The sequence below is a fragment of the Tympanuchus pallidicinctus genome, unplaced genomic scaffold (assembly GCF_026119805.1).
Source record: "Tympanuchus pallidicinctus isolate F22 unplaced genomic scaffold, pur_lepc_1.0 scaffold8, whole genome shotgun sequence".
Classification (NCBI taxonomy): Eukaryota; Metazoa; Chordata; class Aves; order Galliformes; family Phasianidae; genus Tympanuchus; species Tympanuchus pallidicinctus.
The window spans coordinates 25,769,990-25,787,576 of record NW_026294802.1 but is presented as its reverse complement, the minus strand read 5'-3'; the positions used below and the strand labels follow the sequence as shown (position 1 = coordinate 25,787,576).

At 38.9% G+C, this 17,587-nt stretch overlaps 1 protein-coding gene across 1 annotated transcript in view; it reads left to right on the top strand.

The window, feature by feature from the left end:
* The window catches only part of NAV3 (neuron navigator 3), a 524,389-nt gene that overhangs the window by 43,752 nt on the left and 463,050 nt on the right, over nt 1–17,587 (top strand). The window lies entirely within an intron of this gene.

The window sequence follows — 17,587 nt, the reverse complement described above, 5'->3', positions numbered from 1 at the left end:
ACTTTTTCTTTGATGCGGAGTTCATGTTGCCACTCCACGGACTGCTGTTTTGTTTCCCCATTGTGATGGTAACACCACATGTCATCACCAGTAATAATGCAATCCAGGAAATGGCCACTGTCAGCCTTGTATTAGTTCAGTAGGTGCTGACAAACTTGTGTACAATATTCTTTCTGTTCCTTTGTGAGCATACATGAGAACTACATGGTACAAATTCTGTGATATTCCAATGTTGCCACCATAATTTCCATATATTATTCCCTGGCTGTAATGGAATTTGCACGGGTGAGCTGGTAAGAGAGACTCTTCACTTCATGGTGTGACGCCATGCATGGTCATCCACAACGTGGCTTGTCTTTCATGTTGCTGTTGCCACCACCCACAGTGCTCACATCCACTGCTTGGTCTCTGTAAATGTTCAGTAAGTGTCAGTGAATGTCAGTGGGTGCCATTTTTTTCCTCATTCAGGAATTCAGTGGCACAACTGTGCTTCATACACACTTCCATGTGTATGCAACGCCAGTCTGTTGCACTGCCTCTCTGCTGCCATCTGTCACATGGCAACAAAATATAATGGAATAGTGGTGGGAAGGTTCAACTTCTACTGCCATACCACCACCATCCTCCTCTGACGTTGTGGGCTAACATAATAAAAAAGGAGGCATTACTTTCAGAGCAAACGTTGTATGTCTTCATGAAGGAGAAAACATGATGGAACAATATATTCTACTATGAAAGGTATTTTAATAAAGTTTCCTATTTCCATTTATCCATAATTTCTTTTTTCTTTGCCTCTTGTGTTGTAGGCTGTCTGTATCAGTACCTTAAGTAACAACTGGTGCTAGTAATGAGACTGCAGGCTTCTCTTCTAATTGAACCCCATCTGTCCTTCCCATCAAGGTTGCAGAATGTGTGCTGGCTCCAATTTCTTCCTTCCGTTCTCTAGCTTAACCCTAGCACAGCATTTGAACACATGAATGTCCTGTTTTAGTGTCATGTGTAGGAATAAGTTAATTGTTCTTTGGCTGGGGCCGGCTTATTGCTCTTTAGTCAGCTGGAGGGAGCTGAAGGACTGTGAGTTTGTGGTACTTAATGTTCTCAATTACTGTTATGATTCAGTATGCCTGTGTTGGTCAGCTAGCATGAAGAAAAGATGTGCCTAGCAGCCAGGTCACTTTGGAGCCTGTGGTGTGTTTGTCTGCTACTGCAATAGGGAATGGACATTACTTCTGAAAAGCCTGTGCTCCCCCAGTGGGGGCAGGAGATGGTAAGCCCTGGTTTCTTAATTCATACTCTGTGGTCTCCCTCTTGAAAATGGGCAGCTGGGATTGCCTGGTTTTCACTTCAGGTGAGCAAGCCTCCCTTGTCAGAGGTGGGAATGCTTCTTTGCTTTGTTATTGCTGATAAGAAATGCACTTGTATGTTGTACATTTGTGGATTGAGAGCTCTTGCATGTTCAGAGGTACTCAAGTAAACCCCTGCAAGGACTGTGGTGTGCTCTGCTCCAACCTGGAACTCCACTTGAGTGTATGCAACTACAAAGGATGTGTAGCAAGTGTTCAGGTTAACATGAGTTCTTTAGTTTCTTTCTTTCTTTCTTTCTTTCTTTTTTTGTTTTCCTTTTTGTGAAGGAATACTCAAAATACCTACTTGTTCTTCAAAGGGCTACTTTAGCACCTTTTTGCTTTTTATTTTGTTCCGTGGCAAGTACTACTGGGAATGGTTTGTATTCTGCCTTATTGAAGGTTTCCTGCTGTTTGTTAGCGTTGTGGACTGCATTTTACTTCTGAAATGGTAGATAGCATTTATCCAACTTTGTGACCCTAATGCTTTGATTTGCAAGAAAAATATCAGCAATACAATGTAGTGAGAAAGAGCTGAAAATGTGCAGAGTATTTCCAAAGAGCTTTCATGATGGTTTGTATTTTTTCTACTGCTCGTGATGTATTTTGTTCCTCATTTACTCATAATACTTGGAAATCATTAAAATGTATGTTAGAACTGCTGGATACAGAACAATAGAACTCTCTGGAAAAGGTCAAACAATGGTTGTGTAACTGTCCAAAAGATCATATTCACTTCCAGCAAATTTGCACAGTCGAGTTCTTTTGATTGAAAAATAAAGGCTTCAGGAATAAGAGAGTTTCCATCGTAACTCAGATGTCTATTGAGGAAAAAGAAGGCATTTTGACATTATATAACCCAGGACCCAATACATACCAACTGCAGCATAAAAAAAATAGAATAAGAAAGCTTCATTTGAGCATGGAAAAGAAAGTGCTGCACCTTTAAGGTAACAGTCCTTTTTTTCTGCTTCTTTACATTGTCAGAGATGACTGCAGACGCTGTGCCAATGCACCTTCAAGGTGCAGCAGTAGTACTCTGAAATCTGACAGGTTGAAGTTTTGAATTGAATTAAACTGACAACCCTGGTCCTTTATATCCTGCTTTAAGGTAGCAAGCCAGAAAACAGTATCCCTTTAACAATAACTGTGTATGCTGGCATAAGGAATATACTTCAAAGGAAGGAAATAAGGTGGAAAGGTCTTCAACAACTACGAGATGACCTAGCAGAAATTGGTTGCTTAATAGATGTGGCTTTGAAACTATAGGTCAAACATAACCATCCCAGAAACCTTAAGGATAATTCACTTTGGTCTCTTTAGATGATAGGCTGCCTGGTAGGGTTGGCAATCAGAGAGCTTTTGGTGTGTGAGTCACCTGTTACCTAGGCTGCTGCCTGCCAAAGGATACCCTGAATTGAAAGTCTCACCTTGTGGATATACAGATAAGTAGAATGTTAGGTAAGTTACTTTGCATTTCATTTTATTTCTTGTCTGTACAGGAGGAACTTTGTAAGATCACTGTCTGGTGAGTGCTGTTGGTGGTAAAAGAACAGCAAAAACCAGTAAAGGTTGCAGAAACCACAGGGACGAGTAAAAAATTCCAAGCTGTAAAAAGAACAACAAACTATTTTTATTTTTTTTTCCTGGCATTTTAGTATCTGGGCTTTTAGCAATCTTAGCAATCTTAGCAATATTAGTTGTATAGAATCTTTGGAGTTGGAAGGGACCTTTAGAAGGTCATTTAGTCAGTTGCCCTGCGATGCTTTTGTAATTATTTTTTTTCCTTAAACCATGAGATCTTGAAATTATTGTTGGTAGTATTTTTTTAAATGCAATTTCAGGAGTATTTTAGGCTGCCTGTATTTTCATAATTACAGGTGATGGATAATTTGAGTGGTGCTGACTGCTGTTCTACTTATGTTACTTTGCCTACTCCCAGACCCATATTTGCCCAGATCTAACATCTGTTTTATGTTGATCCTGCAACACTGAAAGCTGATTTTGTTCTGCTCTGTGTGTGTGTGTGTGTAGCTGGTTGGTGATGTGATCATCTAGATCCAGGCACAAGAGGAAGCTGATGAAGGCAGTTAATGTAGCTTACCAAGTGCTCCTGTCATGTACTTTTAACAAGGCATGCTGTCTGATAGGTTTCAGCTGTAAATCCCTATGCTAAGCCCAACCTCTCAGGAGGCTGCTGTGATGGCAGGAGGTGTTGCTCTGGCAGCCAGCAGCAGCTGCAAGAGGAGGCTTGTGCTCTGCTTGTCACCAAAACTCTCAGGGAGTATGGGACTTGTGGGATGGTAAGTGCAAAAGTGGGAAGTAAAGGGCTGTAGGCAGCTGGCTGCAGAATAACAACATGTAGAAGTATGAAGTTGTTCCTGGAAAGCTCTGCTTCTTACTGTGAGAAATGTTTGTAGTCTAGTTAACAGTGTGAAGCTGTGTGCTCGTTGCCAAATGGAATGCAGGCATGATCAGGAACTTCACTTGGATTTCACTCTACATTATTGCTCATGCGATTATTGGTATTTTTATTAAGCTTTATTCTTCCAGGAGATAAACTAACACTGAAAGAACATTGGTTGCGCTTCGTGTGTTGTAAAGTTAGCAGAAAGTTGCCTTTTATTCTGCTAGAGTGCAAGTGGAATAAAAGGATGTTTTTCACTGTAGCACATTTTAGTTATATTCTCCTTTTTTTGTTGTTTTGTTTTGTTCTGTTTTCGCTTAATATCTGTGCACGCTCCAGTGTGAAAAATATATTTATTTTTGTTTTTTTTTTTTCAATTGCTTAAAGTTTCTTTTGTTGGTACAAACCTTGTTAGCCTGAACACTCCTCAAACTTGGCACTGTGATGTTTTTTCTTTACTTGTGCCTCTGCTGGATCAAAAGAAAGATACTTCGGATTGTTTAAAATCTGTAGTGAATGTTCATGGGGCTGTTAAAGAGATAAACACTTAGAGGAAAAAAAAAATACCATTTATGTAGAAAGAGAGAAATAAAATGGAAAAAACCTGAAGTGTTACCTTCAGTGTTAGAGACCAAAAGTATAAGGGCAGTCTTATTTCTTCCTCCTAGGAGATATTCCTTGTTTGATATTTCCCAGTGCCATCTTTATTGCCCATGAGAGTGCATGAAAAACTGAGATGAAAATACCTTTGGAGATTTAAGGTCCCTGAGGGAAATCTCGGTTTGCTTCTGCAAGTCCCTGAGCCCTCAGGTGGATGGGTCCAGGGAGATCATCTGTATTGATGCTTTATTTTAGTATGTCAGAGTTACTGCTAAATGAAAGTCATCCACAGACAAAATTCAAATGGCTTTTAGGATGCTCATCTGAAGAGAGGCTGCTGGTGGAATTAGTTGAGCCAGTTCTCTACTACTGTGGCAATTTTGTAGCAATCCCAACGTGATCCACAATCTCTGCTTCACCTGATGGCCTCTCTCACTCTGAGCAGGTAACTCACGTGGAGGCAGCTGGCCAAAAGTACTGGCTGTGCTGCATGGAGTTGCTACAACTGGGAGTAAAAGGCAGGGATGCCCTGGCCTGTGTTGAGAAACACTCCATGGAAATTCTGATGATGGAACAGTGCCAGATAGAAGTTGTCCCTCTTTGAGACCTGATAGCTCTCACTTTTATTGGAGATCCCTCTGTTTGGTTGCTGTTTGGGCTTTGGGAACAGTTTCTGGGCTTACCACCAGCATTTTACACAAAGCTTATTTTTCCTTATGAGTTAGTGTCTCTATCCATCAGAAAATTTACGCTCTGAAGAACAAAAATCACTTGAACAATTTTCAGAACAATTTCAGAATCGAAGAGCTGTGGAAGTGATCACTGAGCTGACTAAAAAAGCTGCTTTATTTATTTATTTTTAATCAATCTGGGTGCAGTGTTTAAGTTCTAGTTAGGCTGTGATAGAAAGAACTCAGGCCTTTTAAGATCAAAATCCCAGGAAGGATACGTGAATGTGTTTTGTACAGCAAGGTGTGCAAGCATGTCTTTCCTGAAAAGATTTATGTTGTGTCTGTGTAAATTAGCAGCTGTTATGTGGTACCAAGGCAGGAGACTTTAGGCATTGTACACAGACATACCTACTTTCCAGCACTTCCTATTGTAAGACTGTTATGTGGTGCTACCACATGTTAAGTTGCTTCAAACTCTACTGAATATTCAGCTTTTGGGGAGGAAGTCTTCCATTACTCTTACAGGTCTCAAATTATCTTGAAGAGAGGTTTATACAATAAAAGCAGCTCTGCTCTTTCTCAGAACATGCATATGAAAGTGCTTTGCTTTGCCCATGTTAGGCGTCCATGGTTATGACTCTGAGAAGCTTAAGCCTATCTGTTCTTTGACAGAAACGTTTTCTGAATGTTTTGTTCAACGACATATTTTCACCATTTTGTGAGTGTTTTTCTGGGGGGTGGTGATGGTGGTTGTCATTTGTAATAATGGCTGGAATCTGTTTATGAACCTCTGGAATCTGTTTCCACAACTGCTGTATATTACAGCTGGCTGAAACTTGGCATGTCTGTTTTGAATGAAATGCCAACACTGAATTTTCCTCTTTTGAATGAAGATGAAAACAAATATTAATTTGTCCATAAAACTGTTGTTTTTTTTTGTTTGTTTTTTTTTGTTTTTTTGAAAAACATTACTTCAGCTTCATTGAAGCTTTGTTTTAATGAAATCAAAACATTGTATTTGGCTTTCAACTCTTCTAATTGTCCCATGTAATAGGAAATAACATTCTAAATGAAATGTTTTGAATTACTGTTCTTTTTTTCATTTTAAAAAGGCATGCTTCATTCTAAAACATCATTTTCACTTGTTTTTGTTTCTATTCTGTTGCTGAAATGCTGAGCATGAACTCTCAAACTTCCAGTTTCTTCAGAATGGCAGTTTCAGTTATTCCTTCTGAACCCAGTCGAGCTTGTTAGTGCTCAGAAAATTACTTAACATTTCAGTATCATGAAGCAGTTTTGATGCCGGGGCAATGAAGGCTGAAGGAGACCTTTTTTGATTTGCTTCTTCTGACAGCCAAGGGACAGAAACTAAGAGCACTGTCTCTAAATCCTGATTGACCTCTGTCCCATTATTTGTGCCTGGTTGGCAGGAGAGAATACAAAAGTATGGTTACAAGGGTTTAGGGGAGTTGCATGCGTTCAGAGAGCTAGAAATGGAAAATAAAAGAGTCTCTGAACTTAAATGCATAGTAATCAACCTAAAAATAAAAAATAATTAGAAGTGTTAGGGGGTGAGGAGCTGTGAGTAGATGTGGGGATGTCTGTGGGCACCATGGATTTGGTCATCAGCAAGAACTGAGAAATCTGCTGACAAATCATGCTTTGCTTCCTTTTTGTGGCCTCAGGAGAAAACTATTTTGGCAAACACAGCCTGGATATTGTGATGAAGTGGATCTAGCAATTGTCTCTGCTCACATGCTACCTTGGGGAATGTAAATAAGGAACGGGGATTTCACTAATTGCAAGAAACAGGGAAATGCTTGGAAGCAGTAAAACTTCAAGCAAAAGACAAGCCTTTTCTACATAATACAATATAGATTTTGCTGCCAGATGGTAAGTTAGATTCCAGAACTATGGAAGATTTGAAAGGGACCAAAGCAGTGTTGTAGGAATGAAGGAGCTGTAAGGCTCCCAAGGAGTCAACTGCTCGGCACGTGTTTGCTGCTTAGGTCTCTAAGCTTTGAGCACTGCTGGAGGCAGGGTGCTGAAACTGATAGATCTTAAGCCTTGTCAGAAATAGCTGGACTTGGTATTGCAATGAATTTATTCCTTTTTTTCTTAATGTAAGAACTGTAGAAGTTAAAACTATGACATTAATAGATGCTTATTAAAATCAAATGCTTGTCTTTGTAACATACCTTTGTTTATTATTCTGGTTTTTATTTTATTTTATTTTTTTTAAGCTAGAGAAACAGGTGAGAATTTCGATTTCACTTTCCTGACCAGAGGATTTCAAAGCTACAATTTCAGGATTACAGTTGTGGCTCTCTGCTATTTCATCTATGGTATCTACTGCCAAGAGTAAACTGACAGTAATGGCAGTGGTTTTGCTCTTTAGTTGCAGGCTCTTTCTTAGCCTGAAACAGTGTCAAGGAAACCTGCATAGCCTTCTCTTCTCTATGCTAAAGCAGTTGAAAAGATGTGCTTTTGTAAGGGCTCACTGCAAGGGTACGTGATGAGTGAGGACTGTACGTGCAATCCTCTCCTGGTAAAGCTGTGGGTTAATGATTGTAGTCTTACCCATCCATACCAAGTGATAACAGGAGGCTTCTAGCAAGTGGTTTGGTGAGAACCTTAATGTGTTCACCTTTGCTTCTTATTTGGGTGCTGTTAACCCTGTCCTGAATGCAGAAATAGTTATTTCTCTTTTTCTTAATATTACTTCTGGGGATTTCTTTCTCAGCTGTGCCAGAGTGCAGTGGAGTCAGCCTGCCCATTGAATTTCAGAGCTTTGTTGCAGGTCACTGACGTGTCAGTGATTCTCCAGGAAGGTCAGAGCGATCACCTGAAATAGAACAGCTCAGATAGAGGGGCCGTATTCCTCTTGTGCTGCAGGTTTCAGTTGCACAGAATTTCTATTTTCATCATTCCAAAAAAATGAAGATAACTTTTTTCAAAGGTTGAATGAGTATTGGTGATGAATGTTCTTTTTTAAATTTGTTCCTCAATTTTGCTGCAATTATATTTGTCATCATTTTGTCAGTAAAGTTAATAGCGACTCACATTACGTTTGCCTTTACAAAGTGTTCAACTTCTATCTTGCAATTTTAGCAGAAATTTTTGAACATAAGTATTTATGAAGTATAAAACTTTTGGCAAAATGATGTTCACATTTCCCTTCACTTCTTCACAACATTTGTTATCCAAATGGTGAAGGAGAAAGAAAAATTTCTGCTGTTTAAGAATCATAAAATAGTTGAGTGATAGAATGACTGAGGTTGGAAAAAACCTCCAAAATAATCCAGTCCAACTGTCCACCTATCAACAGTGTTTCCCACTAAATGATGTCCTTCAGTACAACATCTAAATGTATCTTGAACAGAGACATATAAAAATACAGTTATGTAACTATAGCTTTATCTCACCATATTCAGCCTTTCTTTTGGGAGAAACTCAGGAAAAAATCTAGGGAGACAGTGGCATCCCTGTGGTAGTCTTGCATTTTCTGCAGTGTGTATGATTAAAAGAGTCATGAGTAAGGGACTGTGAGATCCCACGGCCCTACTTGCCTGAAGGACTCTTGGACCTGGAGTTCCCTGGGTGCATGTGACTTTGAAGAGGAGAGTAGTGGCATCTACAGAGACGATTGCCTTTCTGAGCCACAGCCTGGCCTTTCCTTTCTTCCTTACCTGTGATACTCTTCAAACAGGTATTCTATTGTTGACAAGATCCCTTGGTAAAAAGCCACAGAAGGGTTTCAGTGGCTGTTCCTGGTTGGTTATCAGCAGTGCAGTCACTGCCGGTGTTACGTGCACTACAGAAATTCGGCAAATCTCTAGTTCACTTCCCCCCGAAGTTGCTGCAAATAATTTAGAAAAATAAAAGGAAAAAAATGATGTTTAAGGCAGAAATAAAGCTTGTTGGAATGTAATACAAAATCCTCCATCTCATTAGTATTGAGAGACAAGATATATCCATAAACCAGTTATCTAAATTAAACTGCAAATGAAGCTAATAACAAAATTTACATGGTAATAGGATAAGAATTAAACACAAGATTAAAGTGTTAGTGGTAGATTGTAGGTACCTTTTCTTACTTAAATTCAGGTTTGTAGCTAAGATTTTCTCAAAGGGCAAAATAGTTTTTTATTCTACACCACAACTACAGAAACTTTGTTGAGAGGAGGCTGAAATAATCTCTTGGAAGTAAACCTTGAACTACATGGAGCTTGAGAATCATTACACCCTGGGCTATTTTTATTTAAGATTTATCAGCATTTTCTGACTGGATTATGAAGTGTAAAGCTCCTAGGCATGCTTATGAACAATGCATGGTAAATACACTGCAACAGTGTTTTCCACTCCCTTCTTCAAACCCTCCAAGTCTTCAAGTTGAAAAATAGCATTTTTCACAGTACCAGCTAAACCTTTGTTATTTAAATTTGTGGTAGTTAGGGCTCTAATTTTCTATTGTTTGCACGTGAAGTAGCTTTGCATTTTCCCAGAATTTCAGTGCAATTTATCATTATTCTCCTACTTAGCAGCTGGTGTAAATTGATGGATGCTGGCCAGAAGGAAAGGTGGGAGAAAAAGGATAAGCTTCTAAAGAGCGTTGTTTTTTAAACACTGGATGCCCATGCTTCTTTTCCCTTTTCCTTATGTTCCAGACTCAAAAGATGATGCATCAAATTTTGGTATCTGAAGAATTACTGCAGTTTGAGAATGGTACCTAAATTAAGCATTTATTTTATGTATGAAATACATACGTCTAATTCCCATTGTGATAAGCGAAGATCTAGGAAAAGTTCATTAAGTTGTAGTTATCTGTGATCCTTTGGGCTTTTAAATGTCAGCCAACACCTATGTAAAGACAGCTGAACTGAATTCCATGTCAGGATAGGCTACTGGCTCTTAGAGAGTGATTCAGTTTTCCCTGAGGTAAGCATTTAAGTTTGTTGCCTTGACTAGTGACTACAAAGAGAGCTTGAATGCTTTTCAGGGACTCCTAAATACAGATGTTTTAATTGTGGATAAATCCCAGTCAGAGCAATTACCTTGCTTCTGATAACAAATTGGAATTTTGATGGCATTAGTTGTTAATTTGCAAGTATTCTTATACAACAGCACTTCTGTTTGACTACAAACCTCTAATAAGCTTGTTCAATTTTATGCTGGTCTTTGTTATTTTCTACATAATGTCATGGCTAGAAAACCTATATATGGGTGTGAATATGTAGCCTGAGAATACTTAGCTTGGTATTTGAGCTGAAAGTGGCTTGCTAGGAGTAATTTGTATACAGGCATTCATTCGCTCTTTTCATTCACACATGCACCATGAGCAGATTTCCTGTACTATCTGATTTCATTTCAAATGATCCCTGCAGCAGTTTGCATTATTTTGAAGTGTTTCTACAGAATAATTTATGCTGAAAACTGACTTATTTTTACATAGTCTTTTTTAGAATGGTGCATGTAACTACAAATTGACCTAGGAATGGTTGCTTAATCACTCCATGACTTCTCAATGAAAAACATAGCATGCTATGCTTTCCTAGACTAGATGGCATATAATGCTGGATAGCTGTGAATCATTATGTTCCTAATTTTTCGGACAGTCACATTATAAAGATCAAAGAAACAGCAGAATCCCAATAGCTTCATAAACATGTGGAATGCTTGATCTCTCATTTCTATTATTCTAAAGCAATAATGTGAACAAAACTTTGGTCTGCTGGTTCTATTTTATAGAAAGGCAATTGCTTGGCAGTGATGACATTTGACTGTGATGTAAAATTGCAACAATAGAATCTGCAAACTTGCCAACTCAGGATCTTTGGTTGTATGTCCACAATCAAATAACTGAAACCAGCTTAGTTAAGAGAGAGGAAAATTTTTTTTTTTAATACTGACATAATTAGAACTACAAGGCTAGCAAAGGGGATTTCAAATTTCCCCTATATATTACAGTAATAAAACCTGAAATTTGTTTGTTATTGACCAACATTTGGCAAGGGAAAGACTGAACAAGTAGAATAATAAGGTTTCCTTATAGAAGTCATAAAATCTTATGTGAGGAGTTCAAAACACCTCTGGGAACTGATAAACTAATTCTGTAGGATTCAAATTGAGCATAATTTTGACTGTCTTACTCAACATGTAATGTACTTTTGGTCTAGGTCAACCAAGAAAACCAGCAGCAGTCTGAAGTGAAATAATGTGTGTTTACCCGGCAGTCAGTGAAGGGCAATTGCATCTGGTATAACACATTTTGTTGTGACCTGAGCAAACTCAAGTCCTTACCCAAACCAAAAGTAAGGTTGTGTGCAGAGATAGCTGCAATAACTTGTCTCATTAGCTTTCCCTTGGTCTGAATTGGTGGCTTCATCAGTGACGTCCTGTGACCTTTGCTCGTTTCTCCAAATTCCTAAGTAGATCAAGAACTGAATCTGGAAAAAAGTGTGATGACAATACATCAATTATCATACGATAAGGGAAGCAAACAGATGTATTCCTTGCGTAAGGTTCAGTGTTTCTCATTTAAGAAAGTACTAGCTGTTTTTTTTCCATCCTCACCTTTCTGAAGGACTCTTTGGAAACCAGGCCAGGATATTTAAAGATCTTCTTTCTAGGACTTTGTTTTCAAAAGTCTGATTTCTGCAGATTGCTCTCTTTCTTGTAGCTGACTTCCTTCACTTTAGATTCACGTCATCTATTTCCCATGTGCGTCTTTTTTCTGAGTCTCTCATGAAGTATGATTTTTTGTTTACTTTTCCTTTTTTTTTTCCTCAAGGTACCTACAAAGATATGATTCTCCTTAAGAGAAAGCTCTACTCCTTCATTTTTTTTTCCTAACATCTAATTTCAAAAATAAAGGTTATTGTTCATGATTTTACTGATGCACTCTTAAATTTTTTTGCCTTCATAAGGATGCTAATTATTGTTTGTCTTCGCTCTGTCACGGCCAGTCCTCCCTTGGTTGCAGATTAGAGCAGTTCTGTCACCTGTGCTGATTAATGCTTAGCCCTAAATGTGAAAGGACGAGGGTGGTCTAGGGATCACACCTTTCACATATCTTTGTTGGCAAAGGCTGTGATTAGAAGCACAGACCAGCCGTGTGACAAATATTTGATTAATTAAGTGACCCTCCATTATGGTGCTGTTGTCCAATTAATTCAGTATCCATGTTGTGTAGTCACTGTTCCCTATAGTTGTTTAACTGAAGACAATAGTGGAGCATACTTCTGTTGTTTTTTTTTATACAGAATTCAATTTCAGTCTTTTAACCTCTTCAAGCTTTATTGCTACAGATAATTTAGTTGTCAAGATTGTTTTTAGGGTCTGGAATATGCTTTGTCAATTCATGAATACAAAAACTCTGCTCTTTTCTGCCCAAGTTCTGTTCTGTTTTGCTTTTGATACTTCAGCAGAGAGCCATCAAATAAGGAGGAAAAAAAAAAAACAAACAAACTAAAAAACTGCACAGAAATGGTAGGGGAATTACTAATTTTTTTTTTTTGTAATTTAAAATAAAAACTTCTTTGTCACACTTTTCCTATTGGGTCAGTGATACTGATCATGTGGGATAGTGATTTTACCTGTTGAGTGAGGTACCAAGGAAGGACTATGGGGAGGACAACTTCCCAGTCTGATCTCGATATGAATCAGCTATGATCCTGCTCAGAATGTCTGAGACCTCTATGGGTTAGTGGTGCATGCAGGCCTCATAAGGGATAGAATGCACATTTAATTTGTGCCTTATTTATGACCACTGAAAATGGAATGAAGTTTTTTTTTTTTTTTTTTAATAGGCCATCTCTTTTGTGTATTGGACTGCATGGTGTGTGCTTGCACAACATCACAATTACTCCTCTGTGTACTTCTTCAGCTGAAGCCTGCTAACTTCATTAAATAAACCACTTCTGCACCACTACCCGTAAGAGAGTATTAATCATAAATTTCCACTGGTTTTGGTTGCATTACAGCTATCCATATGACTGTTTTTAGCCATCTTGGAATACAGCTGGACCTGCACGCCTTAAGCTTTCCATTACTTTTTTCCCCCACTCAGTCATTATATCAGGATAAAACTAAAATGAGTTAGTTATATATAAACATTGGAGCCCAGATGAATCATGAAGAAAATTCTGTGAGGTGATTCACCAAAAATACTATCTCTATTTTCTCAGATTAAAAAAAAATAAATAAATACAATCAATCTGTGTAGAAGGCAGCATTAAAATTCAGCATTGCATGGAAGAATTATGTCACACATGCTCTCAAAAATAGCATCTTGTTGATGGCATTCAAGCATCAGTATTTAACTGTGCATTTTTCACAGTTTTTCAAGATGTTCGGTGGAATTTTGTACATAACAAGAAAGCTAAAATTTCTCATACTCTTTGTGCTACAGGAGGTAGGCTGCAACCCAGAAAACTGTGAGAGGGCAAAGAAATTCATTTTGCCCTTGAAACCCTATCTGCTTTATTGTAATTGGAACAGCTGTGACCAACCCCTATTTCCCCATCTCTTTGAAACCCTTTAGATGGCAGAAAATGTTTCAGGTTGGAGGCGTTGTCCCTTGGAGCCAGATGGCACATCAACCAGTATCCACAGTGGCTGAAATTACCACTTCTGAGTGAGGGATACTGCAAATACAGCTTTTCTCTGACAAGAGCCAGGTTTTAGACAGTGGGAATTTATTGCAACTTTATCTCTTCACATAGCTCAAGGTCCCCGGAGTAGGATCTTCCAGTAACAAGTTTATTTCATGGAGTGGAGAACAAATGTATTCTTTCTTCACTCTAAGCATGTTGCTTGCAATGCAGGGCAGAAAAAGATGGCACCAAGAGTAGGCATTGACAGATGTATGCTAGCAGGAAGTCTCCGAGAAGAGGGTTTTGGCTGGTGGAGTTTGGCAGAAGAGCCTTTTCTTGCTGTCTTGGTGTGAAAAGACAACTCATGCTTGGGAATCTGTCCCCCTGTCTTTTTGTGCATTTGTAGTCATGACAGGTGGTATATAGATTGTACCATATAGATAGCAACACATTCAGATTAGGATGAACTGAAATTCAGGGTGACACAGAAGGGGGTGAGGTGTGCCACAGACTCTTATCTATGCAGTTCTTATCTTCCTACTGTCATTTTCTTCCCAAACGCATATGTGCCCTTCTTCTTAGCCTCAACAAGCAATTAAGTCATAGGCTGGCATGTTTGGAATGGCTTATAAGCTCACTTGAACCAGGACATTGGTTTCATGACCCTTGCCTGGACTTGAATGTGCAGTTGATAGGCTCTTCTATTCCTTAATTAAATTACCTGATGCGTCGTGTAGTGCAAAGAGCAGGAGGTAGGCATTTTGATAATGGGACCTGTGTTGACAGTCTTTTGGCTGGCAGCTTACTTAGCATATGTCTTGTTAGTGTTTGAGCTTGGGTTATGGGTACATATTTTACATATTTGAAGTCCGTATTTCCATTTTTGGTCCATAAAGCGATATTGCACCACTCTCTCCAGGATGAAACTAAACCAGGTGAAGTGCTCCAACACTTTATGGAGTTACTATTTAGAAATAGTTATTTCCCACACTGTGTTTATGCTGTGGATGTCATGTCCTTAACACTGGCTGTTTCACGCTACAAATCCCCTGTAGATCTGTGCTGCCTCCTGATGCAGCCCAAAATCTCCGCTGACATAAATGAACTGACTCAGGGCACGCCAGTGGGAGAGATGTCTTTTCTAGAGGTTACAGACTGGTTCTGCTTTAGGCTCTAAATCAGTGAACCATCCCTCTCCTTGTAAATGTAGAGGGCTTGCTTTTTTCATGAGTGAAACCGATAATCACACAGTGCCTAATGAAACCTGTGTGGAATAGTCTGTCTGTATAAACCACTTGAGAAAGCTATTGGCCAAGATCAGCAGCTTACACTGTAGTGCCTGGGCAGCTTAGAGATCCTTTCAACTCAGAATTGCTTTATGTAAATACATCTACATAGCAATGAAATTTCATTAACCATTTTAATAATCGTGTGAGAAACACTTCTAAGACCTGAGGCTTGCTGCAGAGTTGGCTCTCTTATCACAGTGTTTCAGAGAAAAAGATCTATGTTAAATACTTGGCTAACTTGGGCTTGCAGAGGTGAGAACCTGGCAAAACTGTGTTGCATGCATTTGTGTGGATAAGAACTGGGTTTCAAGCTTGTATAGCAGTTTTGTGATTGATCTTTTCCTATTAAATATGTATGTATCATAGCTGAGATCCTCTTTCCATGTGTTTATCTGACTCACCAGCGTGCCATGCGAAAGTGTCTGAATATGTCTCTGAATATGTACCTGTGCTCTGCTCATTCTCTCTTTGTCTACTTAAAGAAACAAATGCATACTTATCAAGGGAAAATGATAATGGCAGCAAATCCCTAACTCAGCTTTCCTGCAGTTACTGGAAAACATAATCCATGATGAAGCTGTAAATATGTAATATAAAAGGGACTTGTTGGTCCCTCTTTCTACTCCCATATTTCTTGAACTCATGGAATGTTTTCCTCTTACCACCTTTATTGAGGACTGCTGTGAATTAAAAACTACTTTTTCCATGATTTGCAAAACATGTATTTGCTTCCATGATGGTAATGCCATAAATATGCTGAGAGGACAACAGCTCTGACCCAGCTGTGCTGCCGTAGCTCCACAGCCCTGCTCCCACAAGAACTGCTGCCTGCCATTCACTCCTCACTGCCTCTGTGTAAAGCAGAGCAGAGCTGTGAAAATGCTCAGTGGCTTCTGAAGACTTTCTGGCACACCTGTGCCCTGCTCAGACCTCCAACCATCCCTGTAACCTCGCTGGCTGTTAGTCCTGAAAGCTGCTGTTGAATTGTGCTCTCGTTCATGTGAATGCTGTGGGGATGATGATGTGGGGCTCTAGAGCACGGCAAAGAGAAGCTTGTTCATTTCATCTTTCTCTACTTCTGCCGTTTCCTCTTCTCATTTTGCCTTGTTACTGCTCTGGTAACTGCCACCCCCCCAGTGCCTTGTTACTGCTCTGGTTTGTATGGCTCCAGTGGTAAATCCCTGATCCTCACTGGATTTTGTAGGCTCTCTGAAAGTACTATTTCTACTACTAATGTAGGAAAAAACCCATCAAACTATTCAAAGTCATATCCCTTTTCAGATTACAGAACGCTTTAAATAATTGTGCAGTTTTTTTCCTGTTTGGTTATGGATTTTTTGGTAAATAATGCTGTGAATTTCTGCAACTGTTGTTCCCCAGTTCTCTTGCTTATTTTACTTGTCATATTAAAACGTGTTTATTGAATCTTGTTCCACCTTGTACCATAAGCCTAGTCCCTTATTAACACCATAAAATCTTGACTGCATAGAAACCTGTATATATCACTGCAAAGAATGTATTAAACAGCAATCTCCTCTTAAGATAGCAATATAAGTAGTGATACTGGGACTCCTGAGCTGCTTATCAAATAGAAATACTATTTTAATGCCTGTAGCTGAAATGAAATACTCAGTGACCACCATGCTACTGTTTCCATGAAAGAAAAAAAAACTGGAAATGCATGCAAAAATAGTGACAATGCTCGCTATAAATGCTTATTGGAACTTTATGAAAGGGTGTGGGACAGAATACTCCCATTTATAGTTTTGATATTGAAGATGTTTGTTTGTTCCTTTTTAGCAAAGTGGTGGTTCTTATCGTTTTGTTGAGGAAAAAAAAAAACCTTCTATGTTTATTTCAGCTCTGGGCTAAAATACAGGATATAATGACACTTCCCTCCTCCTCTACCAGACTTTGATTCTTTAATCTCTGTCAGAGCAGGAAAGCAAAATGCTGTCTGCAGAGCTGTTGGATTATTCCCAAGCCAGCTTCTTCCATTAAGAGTATTATTTTATAATATATCATGGCCTGTGACCAGTGGTGAAACATCCTTTGAAGCTAGAGCCATCTCTCTCACTTTACTGGCAAAGGCAGTGATGCTTCAAGTCTGTGGTCTTGCTCAGTTCTAGGAAAGTAATTCATTGCATCCAGTGGAAGCAGTTCAAAGGGATAGTCATTGAACAGTTACTTCTTCACTATTACTCACCTATTTCAGACAGTTATGCATTGTCTGCGGTGGCAGCAGCTCTTCACTTGAATTCTCCTGTGGTATGAAAATGCACAGTTTAAATACTGTGATAGTTTGATTCATGCTTTCCCTGGCATACTATAAAATAGTATTTATGGTGGTAGGGCAGGAGCAGTTTTTATGAGTATCCCTTGCTCTGGCTGTTTAATCACTGCTGTGAGCAATATCCCTGAAAGGGCAACAGGATGTGAACATCCTGATTCATTGAAAACATTGCAACAAAATTATTAAACAATTAGAATCATAGAATCATTAAGGTTGGGAAAAAACCTCTAAGGTCACCTTATCTGACCCTCCCCTACCACCAATATTGCCAGCTTCTCCAGGAGAATGCTGTGGGAGACAGTGACAAAGGCTTTGCTAAAATCTAGGGAGACTACGTCAACAAATTATTCTCACTATGACATGAGTTGTTGGGTTTTTTTTGTATAAATG